The 21,027-nt window shown below is 40.4% G+C and overlaps 1 protein-coding gene and 1 pseudogene across 1 annotated transcript in view; one reads left to right on the top strand and one right to left on the bottom strand.

The window, feature by feature from the left end:
• LOC127684951 (zinc finger protein 260-like) overlaps positions 1–21,027 on the bottom strand; it is a 145,664-nt gene that overhangs the window by 22,627 nt on the left and 102,010 nt on the right. The window lies entirely within an intron of this gene.
• On the top strand, positions 951–8,190 carry LOC127686439 (polycomb group RING finger protein 6-like; annotated as a pseudogene).

Below are 21,027 nucleotides of genomic sequence, written 5' to 3'. Positions count from 1 at the left end.
TTTTGTTCCTTTAGATTTGAGAAGTCCCTCATAATTAATATCGCATCCTTATTTTTTGAGAATTTTTTTGGTTTGTTTTATTTTGTTTTCTGAGACAGGGTTTCTCTGTGTAGACCTGGCTGTCCTGGAACTCACTCTGTAGACCAGACTGGCCTTGAACTCTGAAGTCTACCTGCCTCTGCCTCCCAAGCGCTGGGTTTAAAGGTGTGCACCACCACTGCCCGGGGAGAAATTATAAATTTTTCAACCCATTGTTTTAGAGGTCTTTTCCACACCCTTAAGGTGTACCATTTCAGTGGTATTTGATCAACATAAAGCATTAAAAATAAAATGTCATGAGCTAGACATGCCAGCACATGCTTTTAATCCTAGCACTCATGAGGCAGAAGCAGGAGAATCTCTATGAGTTTGAGGGTATACTGGTCTACAGAGAATGTCCAGAATAGCCAGAGCTCACGTTACACAAAGAAAGACTGCCTAGAAAGCCAAAACGAAACAGGAAATATATAAAACAAAAATCAAAATAAAATTCCAGTTTATATAGCTTTACCTGTCAGTTATGTATGATATGTTTGTTGTGGCCCATGATAGCTCTTTTTTTTTTTTTTTTTTTTGAGACAGGGTTTCTCTGTGTAGCCCTGGCTGTCCTGGAGCTTACTCTGTAGACCAAGCTGGCCTCGAACTCAGAAATCCACCTGCCTCTGCCTTCCAGAGCACTGGGATTACAGGTGTGTGCCACCACCACCCGTCAATAGTTCATTTTTTTTGTAAACTTGATATGAGCTAGAGTCTTCTGGAAAAGAGAACCTCAGTTGAAAAACAGGGGTCTGTAGCCTAATCAGTGGCGGATTTACTTGATTGAGGTGTGAGGGCTCAGCCCATGCAGTTCCCTGACACCTTGGGAAGTTTTTCAGAGCTGCATAAGAAAGGTATGTAATGAAGCCGGAGACATGGCACCTTGGGTAAGAAGAGCACACATGTCCTTTCAGAGGACCTGAGTTTAGTTCTCTACACCTACAGCAGACAATGTAAACATGTATGTTACAGTGGCTCCATGGAGAATATATGTCATTAGTTGTCATGGGCCAGCCCTGAGCAGTGTCTTGTTCTAGGTTCTCCTTGAGGCAACTGAGGGTAAGTAACATACCCTCATAACATAACATAACATAACATAACATAACATAACATAACATAACATAACATGGTGAGTTAGTCTTTGGAGATATGGGGGTAAGACTTTGTCTTAGGATATATTTAGGGTTGCTGCATAATAATAAAAAGGTTACTTATCTAAATCTAAGTTACCTTTCTACTGTAGTTGACCTGCCTTCTGTGTTCCTCTGAGGCTAGAAACTTCAGTTTCTGGCATTTAGCACCTCATCCTCAAACAGCAAGCAGGAAATTAAGTAATGTAGCCTTTGTTCTATCTCTGCAGGAATTGAAATTCATGAAATTCTTAAGCAAATGGATGGAACTAGAAAATATCATCCTGAGTGAGGTAACCCAGTCACAAAAGAACACAAATGGCAAGCACTCACTGATAAGTGGATATCAGCCCAAAAGCTTGAAATACCGAAGACACAATTCACAGACCACATGAAGCTCAAGAAGAAGGAAGACAAAAGTGTGGGTGCTTCAGTTCTTCTGAAAAGGGGAACAAAATACTCACAGGAGTAAATATGGAGAAAAAGTATAGAGCAGAGACCAAAGGAAAGGTCATCCAGGGACTGTCCCACCTGGGGATTCATCCCATATACAGTCACCAAACCCTGGCACTATTGTGGAGGCCAAGAAATGCTTGCTGAAAGGAGCCTGGATATGGCTGTCTCCTGAGAGGCCCTACCGGAGCCTTGCAAATATAAGGGGGATTCTCACAGCCAACCATTGGACTGAGCATGAGGTCCCCAATGGAGGAGCTAGAGAAAGGATTGAAGGAAGGTGAAGGGGTTTGCAACTTCATAGGAAGAACAACAATATCAAACAACCCCCACCCCCAAGCTCCCAGGGACTAAACCACCAACCAAAGAATACACATGGAGGGGACCCATGGCTGTAGCTGCATACATAGTAGAGGGAGGCTTTGTCAGGCATCAATGGGAGGAGAGGTCCTTGGTCCTATGAAGGCTCAATAGATGCCCTAGTGTAGGGGAATCGAGAGTGGGGAGGTGGGAGTGGGGTGGGTGGAGGAATACCCTTTGGAAACAGGTAGAGAGATGGTGGAATAGGGGTTTCCGGGAGGAGGAGGAAACTAGGAAAGGGGATAACATTTGAAATGTAAACAAAGAAATGGCAGGAGCCATACTCACTTAGATCTCAATGCCAAGAGATCTCAATACCAGGAGCCATCCCCACCTAGATCTCAATGCCAGGAGATCTGGATACCAGGAGTCATTCTCACTTAGATCTCAATGCCAGGAGCCATTCTTACTTAGATCTCAAAGCCTCCTCCTTTCGAAGCTCATCTGTGGATAGGTTACTATAGCAACTCCTTTCCACTTCACCTCCTCATGACCCCTTTTATCATGCCAAAATTCTAGCAGCAATAACTAGCTTTACCCAGAAACTCTTATAAACTGTTTCTAAGAAGTGATGCCAGCCCCTGTAAATCTCCCTCCTCATCCCTCCCTACAGCTTCCTTGCTTCCCTTTAAATTGCCTTGTATAAAAAAATAAAATTTGACAGCTTGATCAGAATATTGTCTTTCTGTCTGTCTCTCACTGCTCTTGTCTCTTGCCTCTCCTAGGTGGTCAGGGGACCCTGTTGACTGTCCTGTGGGTCGGGACAAAGAAAATATCTAATTAAATAAAAAGAAACAAAACAAAAACTTACAAAATAAGTTACTTATTTACTCATTTTTAAAAAAGGGTCAAAAATATATATTTCTTTCTTCTTGGTGGAGTCTAGCATGTACCTTGAATTAAAGTATCCCCATACATGGCTGTGTTTCATTTTCTAATTTATACCTAAATATAATTTCTTCAAACTTTCTTTGTAAGTCAAACCTTAATCTGAAACTACCCTTAGTACAGTAACTACATTGTTCCCGAAATGAGAGCATCACCTGGGTTGTTAGGTTAATTTCCCAGAACCACACTCACAGCATGCACCTGGGCCATTAGGACTCTGCTGTGCTTTCCTCCCATGCCACAGTTTTTTATTGTTAAAAGTCATTATATCTAGGAACATCTAGTTTCACAGAATTCACCAAAGCAAAAGGAGAAAGAAGTAGGAAAATCAGATATAATAGAATAATTATACACACCAACTGGAGAGCAGTAATGCACAAATGAGATCTATACAGCCATTGCCCAGGGCTAAGGTCAGGAGAAATGATATCTCTACAAACAAGCTGCCCATGGGCTTATGAGATGCCATTATTCAGGCCTGCTACAGCAGTTTCTTATTCCTGATGGCAGGTCCACTAGATGGATGTGTCTCCTGCTTCTCAGGGTCCCAGATGCCATCCACATTATGGTATGCTATCCCCATGTATAGACTAACATTGTCTGTGCATGTTAGAGATCCCATCTAAAGTCTGTAACAGAGATTTCCTTACTTTGATTAACACACTTACATAGTGTTTCCAATAATAAATATTGAATTCCCTGATTCATAATATTCTTTGTTGCTCTAGTATAGAATGAAAAATTGTTTATTAGAATATTATATGGGAATATGGAGTTTGGGTCAATCTAATATGTATTACAAGACGATAAACACACATAGTAGGCTCTTTAACATAGCTTCTCAATGTGTGGGTCATGGACCCACTTATGGTTCAAAGGACAATTTCATAGGGCTGCATATCAAATATCTTGCTTATCAGGAGTTATAAGCTAGAAAATAATTTTCATTTCTTATATGACCTGTTGTTATGTATTTGTTGTCAAGAGGCAGTAACTAAAACAACTGCCTCAGATTCCCTTTGCAGACAGAAGTATGTTTTTGTATGACTAATTTTTTAAATTTAATTGACCAGATTCATGGAAGTCTTTCACAAGTGCAAATCAGTGCCAGATATTAGTTTTTACCCAACTATTTAGCCTTATACTTCAAATGTACCTGTAGTTACAGATATTGTGAGCTCCTGTGTTGGTGCTAGGAACCAATCAATCCTAAATCCTCTGGAAGAGGGAACAGTGTATTTACTGACTAAGCAATCATTCCAGACACTCTAACCCAGTTTTAATAAAGTAAAACAGAATACCATATGCAGGAGATCAGAGATCAAGAATAAGCGACACAGGCTTATCACAACATTTGGCTGGCCTTAAAGAGATGTCATACGAGCTATAGGTGACAGAGTTGGAGGAGCAGGAATACCTACATTCTCTGTTCCAGTGAATTTTAACTTATTGACTTTGTTGTATGGTTGTTAATGGTCAGATATAAGAGAACTACAATGAAAAGGAGCAAACTAAGCAAGGAAAACTACAAAATGAACAGTTTGAGGGGAAAAGAAGCATCAGGACAGGCAGTGGTGGTGCATGCCTTTAATCCCAGCACTTGGGGGGCAGAGGCAGGCAGATTTCTGAGTTGGAGACCAGCCTGGTCTACAGAGTGAGTTCCATGTCAGTCAGGGCTATAGAGAGAAACCCTGTCTTGAAAAAAATCAAATAATGATGATGATGATGATGATAATAATAATAATAAAGAAAAGAAGCATCAGGTAGTATAGTGGAGCTAAGTACTTTCTCAAGCTAATAAACAAATGAAAGAAAACCCTTATTCTAAATGGAATGAAGGTAGTGGTGGTCTTGGTGAAACACCCCTCCTACCTAAGTTCCCAACTTATGAAAAGGAATTAAAGAAAAGCTCAAGCAGTGCAAGAAACCATGGGAGACAGAAATCTCATATAGCTGTTGTTGAACTGGAGGCCATGCTGCAACCCCAGCACAAAACAGAACTTGCCTGCTTTGACCATGCGAATCTGGCTTTAGAATCAAGGATACAAAAAAAAGGGGTTATGGAATTTCACAACGTGACTAAGGAAAGTCATTAGACCAGTTGATGCCAAGAATGTCACTGCATACAGACCCAGAGAGGATTTTGTATGAAGCTGTGAAGGTGAAGCCTGGATTTCCTGGAGGACTGCACATGTTGGAAATGCCAGAGTCATAAGATGTCTGTCATGAAAAGCTGAAGACTGGGTATGGAATCAGTCTAAGAAAGAGAAGTATGTTGCAGACAAGAAAGCTGAAAATACTTGTAGATCTGAAAAGCCCTTGACATCAGACACGGAGATGCAGAGTTTAGAGTTTGTCCTGCTGGTTTTGGATCTTGTAGTGGTTCCTGACTATGCTCGAATACCACCATTTTGGAAAGAACATATATATATATATATATATATATATATATATATATATATATATATGCATTTCTGAATTATAGCATGACTACAAGCCTCTGGGGTGGCAGGGAATAAGATACAGTGGTTTTAGTAAGTGAACCACAGTTACTCTGACATCTAAACCACACAAAGACCCGACAAAGAAAGAAAACCAGACCAATTTCCATTACAAATATCAATGAAAAAAAAATACTCAACAAAATTTTTGCAAACCTAATCTAAGAACACACAAAAACAATCATTCTACACGACCGGGATGCAGGGATGGTTAAATATACAGAAATTCATCAACTATATAAATCCACTATATAAACAAATGCAAAGAAAAAAAATCACATGATCATTTCATTAGATACTGAGAAAGCATTTGACAAAATTCAACACCTCTTCATGGTAAAAGACTTGGAAAGATCAGGAATTCAAGATCAGGAATCCCATACCTAAACATAGTAAAAGCAATATACAGCAAACTAGTAGCCAAAATCAAACTAAATGGAGAGAAACTTGAAGCAATCCCACTATAATCAGGGACTAGACAAGGTTGTCCACTCTCTCCATACCTATTCAATACAGTAATAGAAGTACTAGCCAGAGAAATTAGATGACAAAAGGAGGTCAAAGGAATGCAAATTGAAAGGGAAGAAGTCAAAATATCACTATTTGCAGATGATATGATAATATACTTAAGTGACTCCAAAAGTTCCACCAGAGAACTCCTAAACCTGATAAACAATTTCAGCAAAGTGACTGGATATAAAATTAACTCAAACAAGCCGGTTGCCTTCCTATACTTAAAGGATAAGTGGGTTGAGAAAGAAATTAGGGAAAAGACACCATTCACAACACTCTCAAATATTATAAAATATTTTGGTATAACTCTAACCAAGCAAGTGAAATACTGTATGACAAGAACTTGAAAACGACTGAAGAAAGAAATTGAAAACGACTTCAGACAATAGAAAGATCTCCCACGCCCATGGATCAGCAAGATTAACATAGTAAAAATGTCTATCTTACCAAAAGCAATCTACAGATTCAATGCAATCCCCATCAAAATTCCAACTCACAGACAGACAGTGGTGGCACACACGTTTAGTCCCAGCACTTGGGAGGCAGAGGCAGGGGAATTTCTGAGTTCAAAGCCAGCCTGGTCTACAGAGTGATTTCTAGGACAGTCAGGGCTACACAGAGAAACCCTGTCTTGAAAAAAAAAACCAAACCAAACCAAAAATCCCAACTCAATTCTTCACAGAGATAGAAAGAGCAATTCTCAAATTCATTTGGAACAACAAAAAACCCAGGATAGTGAAAACTATTCTCAACAATAAGAGAATACCATCCCTGACCTCAAGCTCTACTAAAAAAGCAATAGTGATAAAAAGCATGGTACTGGTACAGAGACAGGCAAGTAGATCAGTGGATTAGATTTAAAGGCCCAGATTAAACACATACACCTATGGTCACCTGATCTTTAATAAAGAAGCAAAAACTATGGTGGTGGGGGTGGGGGGTGGGGGTAAAGACAGAATACTCAACAAATGGTGCTGGCTCAAGTGGCTGCTGGCATGTAGAAGAATGCAAATTGATCCATTATTATTTCCATGTACAAAGACCAAGTCCAAGCAGATCGAGAACCTCCACATAAAACCAGATACACTGAATCTAATAGAAGAGAAAGTTGGGGCACTGGTATGAAAGGGGGCTTGTGTTCAACTCACGCGCTAGCCATCTGACTGGCCTTCCCTTGCCTCCGCTCAGCTCTCCAGGTTTCTGGTTCCCTCCGTGGAGGAGGCTGAGATGGACACCACAGAAAAGAAGCATGCCTCTGAGGCCAAGCGAGCCTCAGCTATGCCACCGCCTGCGCCTCCAGTCTCTCTGCCCGCCCTCATCCCGGTGTCGGCCTGCAGCTGGTGAGGAGGGCCTGGTGTCCCTGGCCCGGGTGGTCATTCCTGGCTGCTCCTGCTCTTGGCCCCCGGCCTTGGAGCCCAAGTGCAGCCTGGGCCGCTTGAGAGGCTGCTTCGAGGACTTTGATGAAGAGTTGGAAGAGGATGAGGAGATGGAGGAGGAAGAAGATGAGGAGGAAGAGATGAGGAATCTCTGCATCTGGAATCTGGACTGGCGGACTCCGAGGACCTCCTTAGAAGGAGCACCTGATTAACCTTGTGGAGCTGACCCCCTACACCTGGTGTTCCATTTCCAAAAGTTACTTGATAGATGCAACTACCATTACAGAATGTCTTCATACCTTTTGTAAAAGCTGCATCGTGGGACATTTTTACTATAGCAACAGATGCCCAAAATGCAACATAGTTGTCCACCGGACTCAGCCTCTTTATAATATAAGGTTGGACCGGCAGTTACAAGACATAGTATACAAATTAGTGATCAATCTAGAGGAAAGAGAAAAAGAGCAAATGTATGACTTCTATAAAGAAGGTGGTCTAGAAGTCCCTAAGCCTGCTGTGGCACAGCCAGTCCCTTCGAGCAAAGAACTAAGAAAGTCCTAGAGTCAGTATTCCGTATCCCACCTGAACTTGATATGTCTTTATTACTTGAGTTCATTGGTGCTAATGAGGACACAGGACATTTTAAGCCATTGGAAAAGAAGTTTGTGTGTGTTTCAGGAGAAGCAACTATCGGGCGTGTAGAAAAAAATCTTAGAAGAAACATGAGTCTAGATCCAGCTTGTCAGGTAGATAGCACCTGAGGGGGTGGGTCACTTATCGGAGCGGTTCCAAACTCTACGGGAAATCCAACGCCTGATCGGTGATGCAGCAATGCAGGATGGTCTGCTTGTTCTTCATTATGGTCTTGTGATTTCTCCTTTGAAAATAACTTGAAGATACAAGGGTGTATGAGGAAAGAAACCCAGTACGGAGGCTTCTGCAGGTCCACGTCACACCAAAGATCCCACTAAGCATGTAACCACCGCTACTTCCGCTGTTCTGAGCTAGCTTCTGTTTTCAGCACCAGAACCCTAGCACTCTGTGTACTACTTGAAACGATAGAACATATTTGCTACACTAAAGGCTATGTAAAAAACATTCACAACTCAGGGGGAAAAACTGAAAACACTAAACTTTACAATTCCTTGTGATGTCAAATATGAGGAAGTTGCTGGTTGCTTCCCATTGTCGAGGCAGGTTGGTCAGTTTCCCAGAACTGAGATCTACCCTCCAACTGTGTGGGTTGGGTGGGTGTCCTTCAGAATAGTTTGCTTTGAATTCAAAGCCAGTTTGTTAAACCGCGAGGTGCCCTCAGCGCCAAAACTACTGGCCACATACACGTTCCTGTCCTATTCTGAATTTTTAAAAAAAGAAAAATTCCAACGATACTACTAAAGCCCCGAAGAAACTGTCTGTCGGAAATGGCTCGTCTTACCGTCCCTAAATATGAGGTGCTTCGTTATGGGGGTCTATCTGCATGTGTCAGTGCCACTGCGACAGGGGTCACAAAATTCCCTCAGTGTGGCTGTTGATAATGGCTCTGCTTCTAAGAGTAGCAACAAATTTCAGGTGAATTTCCAGAAGTTTAAAAAACCCTTATTGTTTCCTCAGTCATTTAGATTATCTGGTTCCACGTTTAATGGTTTTGTTTTCTCGTCATTTGGATAAAGAATCAGAGCCTTTGAGAACCTTGCTTTCACAAAAATTTAATTGTAAATATTAGTTTGCCTAAAAGTAGCATCCTGATACTTTCTAAAATAAGTATTTTATAGACTTACTTCATAGCAAAATTTCCAAATCTGTACAGAAATTTGAAAAAATTAGATTTAAATTGGCAATTGTTTTTGTAAAGAATTTATGAAATGTACATAAACTCTTCTGACATTTAATAAAAATTTATTTTAGCCGAGAGAGAGAGAGAGAGAGAGAGAGAGAGAGAGAGAGAGAGAGAGAGAGTTGGAAAGAGCCTCAAATACATTGGCACAGGGAAAATTTCCTGGACAGAACACCAACGGCCCAGGCTCTAAGATCAACTACAGTCAAAAGGGATCTCATAGAACTGAAAATCTTTGTAAGGCAAAAGACAATGTCATCAGGAGAAAATGGCAACCTCAGATTGGGAAAAGATCTTTACCAATCCTACACCTGATAGAGGGTTAAGATCCAATACATACAAAAAACTCAAGCAATTAAACTGCAGAAAACAAAATAACCCTATTAAAAATGGGGTACAGCGCTAAACAAAGAATTTTCAACTGAGGAATCTCTAATGGCCAAGAAGTACCTAAAGAAATGTTCAACATGCTTATTCATCAGGGAAATGCAAATGAAAATGATACTGAGATTGCAGTTCACACTAGTAAGAATGGCTAAGTTCATATGACAGCAGATGTTGGTGAAGATGTGGAGAATGAGGGACACTCCTTCATTGCTGGTGGGGTTGCAAGCTGGTACAATCTCTCTGGGAATCACTCTGGCAGTTCCTCAGAACCCAGGTATACCACTTGTGGGCATATACCCCCAAACGCTCCAGCATATAACAAGAACACATGCTCCATTATGTTCATAGCAGCCTTATTTACAATAGCCAGAAGCTGGAAACAACTGAGATGTCCCTCAGTGGAGATATAGAAAATGTGGTAAGAACAATGTCTTCATGGAACTCACAGGCAAATGGATGGAAAGAAAATATCAGACTGAGTGAAGTAACCCAGTCACAAAAAAAGCACATATGGTATGTACTCACTGATAAGTGGACATTAGCCCAATTAGCCCAAAGCTCAGAATATCCACAATACAACTCACAGCTTCAGAAGAAGGAAGACCATCTAGGTGTGGTGGCACATGCCTGTAATCCCAGCACTTGGGAGGCAGAAGCAGGTGGATTTCTGAGTTTGAGGCCAGCCTGATCTACAGGACAATCGGGGCTACACAGAGAAACCCTGTCTTGAAAAAACCAAATCAAGAAGAAGAAGAAGAAGAAGAAGAAGAAGAAGAAGAAGAAGAAGAAGAAGAAGAAGAAGAAGAGGAGGAGGAGGAGGAGGAGGAGGAGGAGGAGGAGGAGGAGGAGGAGGAGGAGGAGGAGGAGAAGGAGAAGAGGAAGAGGAAGAGGAAGAGGAAGAGGAAGAGGAAGAGGAAGAGGAAGAGGAAGAGGAAGAGGAAGAGGAAGAAGAAGAAGAAGAAGAAGAAGAAGAAGAAGAAGAAGAAGAAGAAGAAGAAGAAGAAGAAGAAAGACCAAAGTTTGGATGCTTCAGTTCCACAGGAGGGACTTCAGAGGGAGAGAAGGGGGAGGGGGAAACGGGGGCAGGATCAAGTGTGGGAGGAGATGAGGGAGATATACAGAGGATCAGGAAGTTAAACAGAGGTATGTCACAGTGGGGGATGGGGAACTGAGGGTAGCCATCAGAAACTACCAGATGCCAGGAAAGCAAGAGGCTCCTAGGACCCAATGGAGATGACATTAGCTGAAATAACCAACAAAGGGGAGAGAGAACCTGTAGAGACCATATTCAGAAGTTAGACATGACTCCCGGTTGAGGGAGTCTCAAAAATATTAACCTACCCATCTCAAAAATATTAACCCAGAGTTGCTCCTGTCTAAAGGAAATAGGGAGACAAAGTGTGGAGCAGAGATTGAAGGAAAGGACATCCAGAGAAGTAAAGGCTATCCAGAGACTGCCCCACCAAGGGATTCACCCCATATGCAATCACCAAACCAGGACACTATTGTTGATGTCAAGAAGTATTACTGACAGGCTCCTGATAAAGTTGTCTCCTGAGAACCTCTGACAGAGCCTTACTGATACAGATGCAGATGCTTGCAAACAATTGGACTGAGCGTGGAGACCCCAATGGAGAAGGTAGGGGAAGGACTGTTGCTGCCCCATAGGAAGTACAACAGTATCAACCAACCAAACTCCCCAGAGCTCCCAGGGAGTAAACCACCAACCAAAGAATACATTTGGAAGGACCCATGGCTCCAGTTGTGTGTGTAGCAGAGGAAGGGCTTATCTGGCATCAGCAGAAGGGGAGACCCTTGGTCCTATGAAGGCCCAATGCCCCATCAAATGGGGATGCTGGGGTAGTGAAATGGAGTGGGTGGGTAGGTAGAGAGCACTCTTACAGAAGCAAGGGGAAGGGGAAACAGGATAGATATTTTTTGGAGGGGATGCTGGGATGGGGGGGGGTACCATTTAAAATGTAAATAAATAAAAGAAAAAAGAAAAAGATGAATATTATGGAAACCAGTGGGTAACAACAAAAATGTTTTAAGAGGCATTTTTCCTTTCCACCAATGTGCCTTTTCCTTTCTTACAAAGTTTATTATTGTTATTAATATTAATATAATATTATTATTATTATTAGATTTGGTTGTTTTTTTTTGAGCGGTTTCTCTGTATAGCCCTGGCTGTCCTGGAACTCATTCTGTAGACCAGGCTGGCCTCGAACTCAGAAATCCGCCTGCCTTTGCCTCCCAGAGTGCTGGGATTATCGGTGTGTGCCACTACCGCCCGGCCTGATAAATAAATCTTATGCTGCAAGTTGTCTTTTTGTTATTTTTGTTGTTGTTTTAGTCATTATTTAATGTATATATGGTTGTTTTGCCTAAAAGTGTATCTGTGTATCCAGTTCATACTTGGTCATGAGAAAAGCAGAAAGAAGATATCAGATCCCATGGGAGTGAAATTGTAGATAGATTGAACTACCATATTTGTACTGTAATAGATGTTTTAGGCTCAAGAAGAGTTTACAGGGCTCATACATTTGAGTTATTTCTTCAGCTCTTGTTTTCTACTTTAAACTATGTTTTCTGTCTAAGGGAGCATGGATCACAAAGAGATAAGTCTCCTATTCATCATTAAGGAGTAGACTCTCCATCAATGTGAGAATTGGCCTCACCAAGGTCATAGAACCCACAGGTTCAGACATTTAAACAATGATGAGACTGTTATAGACTGTGGGGACTTTTGACATTGGAGTGAATGCAATTTTTGCACTATGAAATGGCTAAAGCCTATGGGTGGGGTAGGCAATGGAATATAGTGCTTTGAATATGATTCTCACAGGTTCCCATAACATCCACCATTTTCAAAAGTAATTATCTATCATGTTAGTATATTCCATAGAGTTGATGAACTTTCTAACTATATAAATAATTTGCAGTTTGATAGTTAACCCTGAAACTATATAGACACAACCAAAAAAAATTTACTCAGCATTTTATATTCATATATCTGTGCCAAGTTATTCATAAAACTGTATCTAGAAACATGACAGAGAATAAGGTTTGAGTAGGGAACTTGGGAAGAAATGGATGAGTGTCCACAAAGAAGGAAATTGGAAAATTTTTATTTGAATCTAAAATGAATAAAAATAAAATGAAGATCTTTGCTCTTGTGATTGAGCAGACAGATGCAGCCAGGGATGCAGGGAACACCCGAGTGTAAGATGACTTGGGACACAGTCCTCCAGGGTCTCACCTGCACCCAGGAGATGGGCAGTGCCACAGCACTCTGTACCAGAGAACAGGAGTCAACCCAGGGGTGCTGAGAGTAGTCTTACAGGCACACAGGAGGGACAAGTACCAGCCAGAGACAGCTGGACCAACTAACACCAGACATAACCAGATGGCAAAAGGCAAATGTAGGAACATTACTAACAGAAATCAAGGCAACATGGCACCATCTGAACCCAATTCTCCCACAACAGCAAGTCCTGGATACCCCGACACACTGGAAAATGATTTAAAGATTTGGATTTAAAATCACAGCACATGATACTAATAGAGAGCTTCAAGAAGAACATAAATAACTCCATTAAAGAAATACAGGAGAACACAGGTAAACAGGTAGAAGCCCTTAAAGAATTATAGGAAAGCACAACCAAACAGGTGAATGAATTGAACCAAAAACCATCCTGGATCTAAAAAAAAAAAAAAGGTAGAAACAAAAAAAAAAAAAGGAATCACAAAGAGAAATAACTCTGGGCATAGAAAACCTAGGAAAGAAGTCAGGAGTCATGGATACAAACATAAACAACAGAATACAAGAGATAGAAGAGAGAATCTCAGATGTAGAAGATACCATAGAAAGCATTGGCACAATAGTTAAAGAATGGAAAATGCAAAAGCTCCTGATCCAAAACATCCAGGAAATCCAGGACACAATGACAAGACCAAACCTAAGGATTATAGGTATAGAAGAGAGTGAAGATTTCCAATTTAAAGGGCCAATAAATGTCTTCAACAAAATTATAGAAGAAAACATCCCTAACCTAAAGAGATGCCCACGAACATACAAGAAGCCTACAGAAGTCCAAATAGATTTGACCAGAAAAGAAATTCTTCTTGTCACATAATAATTAAAACACCAAATGCACTAAACAAAGAAAGAATATTAAAAGCAGTAAGGGAAAAAGGTCAAGTAACATATAAAGGTAGAGCTATCAGAATCATACCAGACTTCTCACCAGAGACTATGAAATCCAGAAGAGCCAGGGCAGATGTCATACAGACCCTAAGGGAAGACATAGGCCAACCCAGGCTGCTATACCCAGCAAATCTCTCAATTACCATAAATGGAGAAACCCAGGTATTCCATGAGAAAAACAAATTTACAAAATATCTTTCCGTAAATCCAGCCTGTCAAAGGACAATGAATGGACAACACCAACAAAAGGAGGGAAACTACACACTAGAAAAAGCAAGAAAGAAGCCAGGCAGTGTTGGCGCATGCCTGTAATCCCAGCACTCTGAGAGGCAGAGGCAGGCAGATTTCTGAGTTTGAGGCCAGCCTGGTCTACAGAGTGAGTTCCAGGACAGCCAGGGCTATACAGAGAAACCCTGTCTCAAAAAAAAAAAAAAACAATCAATCAATCAATCAGAAATCTGCCTGCCTCAGCCTCCTAAGTGCTGGGATTACAGGTGTGTGCCACCATGCCCAGCTAGTAATTTTCTTTCAACAAACCCAAAAGAAGATAACCACACAACATAAAAATTATATCAAAAATAACAGGAAGCAACAATCACTATTCCTTAATATCTCTTAACATCAATGGACTCAATTCCCCAATAAAAAGACATCAACTCATAAACAGGATACATAAACAGGACCCAACATTTTGCTGCATACAGGAAACACATCTTAGTGTCAAAGACAAACACTACCTCAGAGTTAAAGGCTGCAAAACAATTTTCCAAGCAAATGGTTCCAGGAATCACGCTGGAGTAGCTATTCTAATATCGGATAAAATTTATTTTCAACCAAACTCATCAAAAAAGACATGGAAGAACACTTTATACTCATCAAAGGAAAAAACTACCAAAAAGAACTCTCAATTCTGAACATCTGTGCTCCAAATGCAAGGGCACCCTCATTCGTAAAAGAAACTTTACTAAAGCTTAAAGCACACATTGCACCTCACACAATAATTGCGGGTGACTTCAACACCCCACTCTCCTCAATGGACAAATCAGTGAAACACAAACTAAACAAAGACAGAGTGAAACTAACAGAAGTTTTGGACCAAATGGATTTAATAGATATCTACAGAATATTTCATCCTAAATCAAAAGAAGAATATACCGTCTTCTCAGCACCTCATGGTACCTTTTCCAAAACTGATCATATAATTGGTCACAGAACAAACCTCAACAGATACAAGAAGGTTGAACTAGTCCCATGCCTCCCATCAGATCACTATGGAGTTAGAGTGGTCTTCAATAGCAAAAACAACAACAAAAACAAAAACACCCCAAAACCCAGAAAGCCCACATACACGTGGAAACTGAACAATATTCTACTCAGTAATACCTTGGTCAAGGAAGAAATAAAGAAATTAAAGACATTTTAGAACTTAATGAAAATGAAGACACAGCATACCCAAATCTATGGGACACAATGAAAGCAGTGCTAAGAGGAAAACTCATAGCCCTGAGTGCCTCCAAAAAGAAAATGAAGAGAGCATACACTAACAGCTTAATGACACACCTGAAAGCCCTGGAACAAAAAGAAGCTATTTCACCCAGGAGGAGTAGAAGGCTGGAAATCATCAAACTCAGGGCTGAAATCAATCAAGTTGAAACAAAAAGAACTATGCAAAGAATCAACAAAACCAGGAGCTGGTTCTTTGAGAAAATCAACAAGATAGATAAACACTTATCCAGACTAATCAGAGGGCACAGAGACAGTATCCAAATTAACAAAATCAGAAATGAAAAGGGAGATATAACAACAGAAACTGAGGAAATACAAAAAAAAAAAACATCAGATCCTACTACAAAAGCATATACTCAACACAACTGGAAAATCTGGATGAAATGGACAATTTCCTATACAGATACCAAATACCAAAGTTAAATCAGGATCAGACAGACCATCCAAACAGTCCCATAACCCCAAAGAAATAGAAGTGGTTATTGAAAGTCTCGCAACCAAAAAAAGCACAGAACCAGATGATTTTAGTGCAGAATTCTATCAGACCTTCAAAGAAGACCTAACACCAATACTCTTCAAACTATTCCACTAAATAGAAACAGAAAGAACACTATCCAACTGGTTCTCTGAAGCCACAATTACATGGACACCAAAACCACACAAAGATCCAACAAAGAAAGAGAACTTCAGACCAATTTCCCTTATGAACATCGATGCAAAAATACTCAATAAAATTCTTGCCAACTGAATCCAAGAACACATCAAAACTATCATCCGCCATGATCAAGCAGGCTTCATCCAAGGGATGCAGGGATGTTTCAATATATGGAAATTCATCAATGTAATCCACTACATAAGCAAACTCGAAGAAAAACACCACATGGTCATTTCATTAGATGTTGATAAATAATTTGTCAAAATTCAGCATCCTTTCATGTTAAAAGTCTTGGAAAGAACAGGAATTCAAGGCTCATACCTAAACATAGTAAAAGCAATATACATCAAACCAGTAGCCAACATCAAACTAAATGCAGAGAGACTTGAAGGAATTCCACTAAATCAGGGACTAGACAAGGCTGCCCTCTCTCTCCATATTTATTCAATATAATACTTGAAATTCTAGCTAGAGCAATTAGACAACAAAACAAGGTCAAAGAGATGCAAATTGGAAAGAAAGAAGTCAAATTATCACTATTTGCAGATGATATGATAGTATACTTAAGCAACCCAAAAAACTCCACCAGAGAACTCCTACAGCTGATAAACAACTTCAGCAAAGCGGCCAGATATAAAATTACCTCAATCAAATCAGTAGCCTTCCTATACTCAAAGGATAAGCGGCTGAGAAAGAAATTAGGGAAACGACACCCTCACAATAGCCACAAACAATATGAACTATCTTGGTGTGACTCTAACCAAACAAGTGAAAGATCTGTATGACAAGAACTTGAAGTCTCTGAAGAAAGAAATTGAAGAAAATTTCAGAAGATGGAAAGATCTCCCATGCTCATGGATTGGCAGGATTAATATACTAAAAATGGTCATCTTGCCAAAAGCAATCTACAGATTCTATACAATCCCAATCCAAATTCCAACGCAATTCTTTTTTTAAATTATTCATTTTTAATTTGATTAGTTTTTAAGTTATTTATTTATTTTATTTATATGAGTACACTGTAGCTGTCAGACACACCAGAAGAGCGCATTGGATCCCATTACTGATGGGTGTGAGCCACCATGAGTTTGCTGGGAATTGAACTCAGGACCTCTGGAAGAGCAGCCAGTGCTCTTAACCACTGAGCCATCTCTCCAGCCCCAACTCAATTTTTCATAGAGTTAGAAAGCGCAATTCTCAAATTCATGTGGAATAAAAAAAAATTCCAGAATAGCTAAAACTATTCTCAATAGTAAAAGAACTTCTAAGGGGGAATCAGTATCCCAGACCTCAAGCAATACTACAGAGCAATAGTGTTAAAAAGTGCCTGGTATTGGTACAGTGACAGGCAGATAGAACAGTGGAATAGAATTGAAGACCTAGAAATGAACCCACACACCTATGGTCACTTGATCTTTGACAAAGGAGCTAAAACCATCCAGTGGAAAAAAGATAGCCTTTTCAACAAATAGTGCTGGTTCAACTGGCAGCTAGCATGCAGAAGAATTCAAATTGATCCATTCTTATCTCCTTGAACTAAGCTCAAGTCCAAGTGGATCAAGGACATCCACTTAAAACCAGACACACTGGAACTAATAGAAAAGAAATTGTGGAAGACCATTGAACACATGGGCACAGGATAAAATTTCCTGAACAGAACACCAATAGCTTATGCTCTAAGATCAAGAATTGACAAATGGGACATCATAAAATTGCCAAGTTTCTGTAAGGCAAAGGACACTGTCAATAGGACAAAACGGCAACCAACAAATTGGTAAAAGATCCTTACCAACCTTATATCCGACAGAGGGCTAATATACAATTTATACAAAGAACTCAAGAAGTTAGACTCCAGAGAGCCAAATAACCCTATTAAAAACTGGGGTACAGAGCTAAGTAAAGAATTTTCACCTGAGGAATATTGAATGGCTGAGAAGCACCTAAATAAATGTTCTACATTCTTAGTCATCAGGGAAATGCAAATCAAAACAATCATGAGATTCTACCTCACACCAGTCAGAATGGCTAAGATCATGAACTCAGGAAACAGTAGGTGCTGGCAAGGATGTGGAGAAAGAGGAACACTCCTCCACTGATGGTGGGATTGCAAGCTGGTACAACCAATCTGGAAATCAGTTTGGTGGTTCCTCAGAAAACTGGGCATAATACTACCGGAGGACCCTGTTATACAACTCCAAGGCATATATTCAGAGGATTCTCCAGCATGTAATAAGGATGCATGCTCCACTATGTTCATAGCTGCCTTATTTATAGTAGCCAGAAGCTGGAAAGAACCCAGATGTTCCTCAATGGAGGAATGGATACAGAAAATGTGGTATATTTACACAATGGTATACTATTCAGCAATTTAAAACAATGGATTCACGAAATTCTTAGGCAAATGGGTGGAACTGGAAAATATCATCCTGAGTGAGGTAACCCAACCACAAAGGAACACACATGGAATGCAATCACTGATAAGTGGATATTAGTCCAGAAGCTTGGAACACCCAAGACACACTTCACACATCAAATGATGTCCAAGAAGCAGAAAAAACAAAGTATGGATACACTGGTCCTTCTTAGAAGAAGAAACAAAATACCCACAGAGGAGATACAGAGACAAAGTGTGGAGCAGAGTCTGAGGGAAAGACCTTCCAGAAACTATCCTACCTAGTGATCCATCTCATGTAGTTACAAAACCCAAACACTATTATCAATGCCCACATGTACTTGCTGAGAGAAGCCAGATATAGCTGTCACGTGGGAGGCTCTGCTAGTGCATGACAAATACAGAGGAGGATACTCTCAGCCAGCCATTGAACTGAGCACAGAGTCCCCAATGGGGGAGCTACAGAAAGGACCCAAGGAGCTGAAGGGGTTTGTGGCACCACAGGAGGAACATTGATATGAGCCACCCAGTACTCCCAGAGCTCCCAGGGACAAAAACATCAACCAGATAGTACACATGGTGTTACCTGTCCCGACCCGCAGGACAGTCAGCAGGGGTCCTTTAGGCCAACTAGAGGAAAGGCGATGGGGCAACAAGACAAGAGAGAGAGGCCGACAGCCTGTCTAGTTCTGATCAAGCTGTCAAATTTAATTTTCAGACAAGTCAATATAAAGGGAAACATACAAGGTTTGGGAGGGGTAAAGGGGGTAACAATCTCAGGAGTTGGCATCATTTCTAAGAAATAGTTTCTCATAATTTCTGGTAAAGCTAGTTATTGCTGTTGGAATGTTGGCATGATAAAAGGGGGGTCATGAGGCGGTGAAGTGGAAAGGGGTTGCTATAGTAACCTATCTACAGATGAACTTCAAAAGGAGGGGGTTTTGAGATTTACGTAGGAATAGTTCCTGGCATGGAGATCTAAGTGAGAATGACTCCTGGTATCGAGGTCTCCTGGCATTGCGAGCCAGGTGGGGATGGCTTCTGGTATGAAGAGTGCTTGGCATTGAGTTCTGAGGATGGCTCCTGGTATGGAGAGTTCTTGGCATTGAGTTCTTAAGTGAGGATGGCTCCTGGCAGTTACCCATGGCTCCACAGCAGAGGATGGCCTTGGTGGACATCAAAGGGAGGAGAGGCTGGTCCTGGAGAGGCTCAATACAGGACAGGGAAGCAGGAGGGAGTTGATTGAGGAGCAGTGGGAGGGGAGATGGCTTATGTGATTTTCAGGGGGGTGGACCAGGAAAGGGGAAATCATTTGAAATGTAAATAAAGAATATATTTAATAAAAAAATGAAATGAAAATAAAAGAGCCAAATCAGGGGTTCTTTTTGTTTGTTTGTTTTTCTTTTTTCTTTTCTTTTTTGTTTTGTTTTTTGTTTATTTGTTTGTTTGTTTGTTTTTGAGGCAGGGTTTCTCTGTGTAGCCCTGGCTGTCCTGGAACTCAGTCTGTAGACCAGGCTGGCCTCGAACTCAGAAATCCACCTGCATCTGCCTCCCAAGTGCTGGGATTAAAGGCGTGTGCCCGGCCAAATGAGGGGTTCTTAACCTGACAGTCATAACTGCTTTTCATATCCTGTAGTCTGCATAGCATATATTTACATAAAAATTGATAACAGCAGGAAAATTACACTTATGAAGTAGCAATGAAATGTGTTTTATGGCTGGTGATCAGCAAAACATGAAAAACTATATTCAAGGGTTGCAGCATTAGGAAAGTTGAGATTCTCTGGCTTAGAGAAATAGCTCGGTGTTTAAGGTCATTTGGTGTTGATTCAGAGAACTTAGGTTCTTTTGCTAGCATTCACATGTTGGCTAACAAGTGGCTATAACTCCAGTTCTAGGGAATCTGATGTTCTCTTCTGAACTCTTCAGATACTGAGCACAGACACATACAGGTAACTACTAAATACATAAAACAAATATTAATAGAACGATAATGTCAAAGCCTGGAGGAACACAGCAGCCAGGGCTAGCTAAAATGAACTCTTTTTTGTCCTGCATGGAAGCAACTGTTCTTCTGAACCAACCTGTTCAGAAGCACAAACAGTGATATCCTCTGGTTTGAATACCTCACAGTAGCTGTTCATCTAATCACATCATCCCAAGTGCTGATAAGTGACATTTCCTTAATGTTTTATCTACTTGTGTCCTCTGTATTTTTGAACATGAGAATCAAGGCATTGATACATGCATCTTTTAGAAAATGCATCACATTTAGTAACATTAGCTACTTAGCCATTAAGTTTCACAGTATCATTTCCTTGATTTTCAGCTGTGTACTTAAGTTACAAGATGAACATAACAGAAGTATTTCTGTGTAACATTTTCATATTTTACATAGATTTCTGCATGACTTTGTACTAAGAATGCCCACAAATGTCTCTGTTTTCATATCTTGATCATAATCAGAAGTGGACTTGATAATTTACCATGGTTAGGAATCTTTGGAAATGATTCTATCCTCTCCTAGCTTGCTACAAATAATAACGTTTCTCATCACTTCTGTATCAGCACATGTGATAGCTATTTTTCATTGTCAACTTAAATTCATCTTGAATAACTAAAGCTCATTCACCTGGGTACACCTGTAAGGGATTTTTCTTAATGAAATTAGATGAAGTGGGAAAACCAATCATTAATCTTGTTTTTTTGAGGTGGGACAATCCACCTTTAAATTGGGCGTTAGTTGTTAG

The sequence above is a fragment of the Apodemus sylvaticus genome, chromosome 5, assembly GCF_947179515.1.
Source record: "Apodemus sylvaticus chromosome 5, mApoSyl1.1, whole genome shotgun sequence".
NCBI classification, from domain to species: Eukaryota; Metazoa; Chordata; class Mammalia; order Rodentia; family Muridae; genus Apodemus; species Apodemus sylvaticus.
Note: the sequence above shows the minus strand (reverse complement) of the source record. Positions and strands in the feature narration are given on the sequence as shown.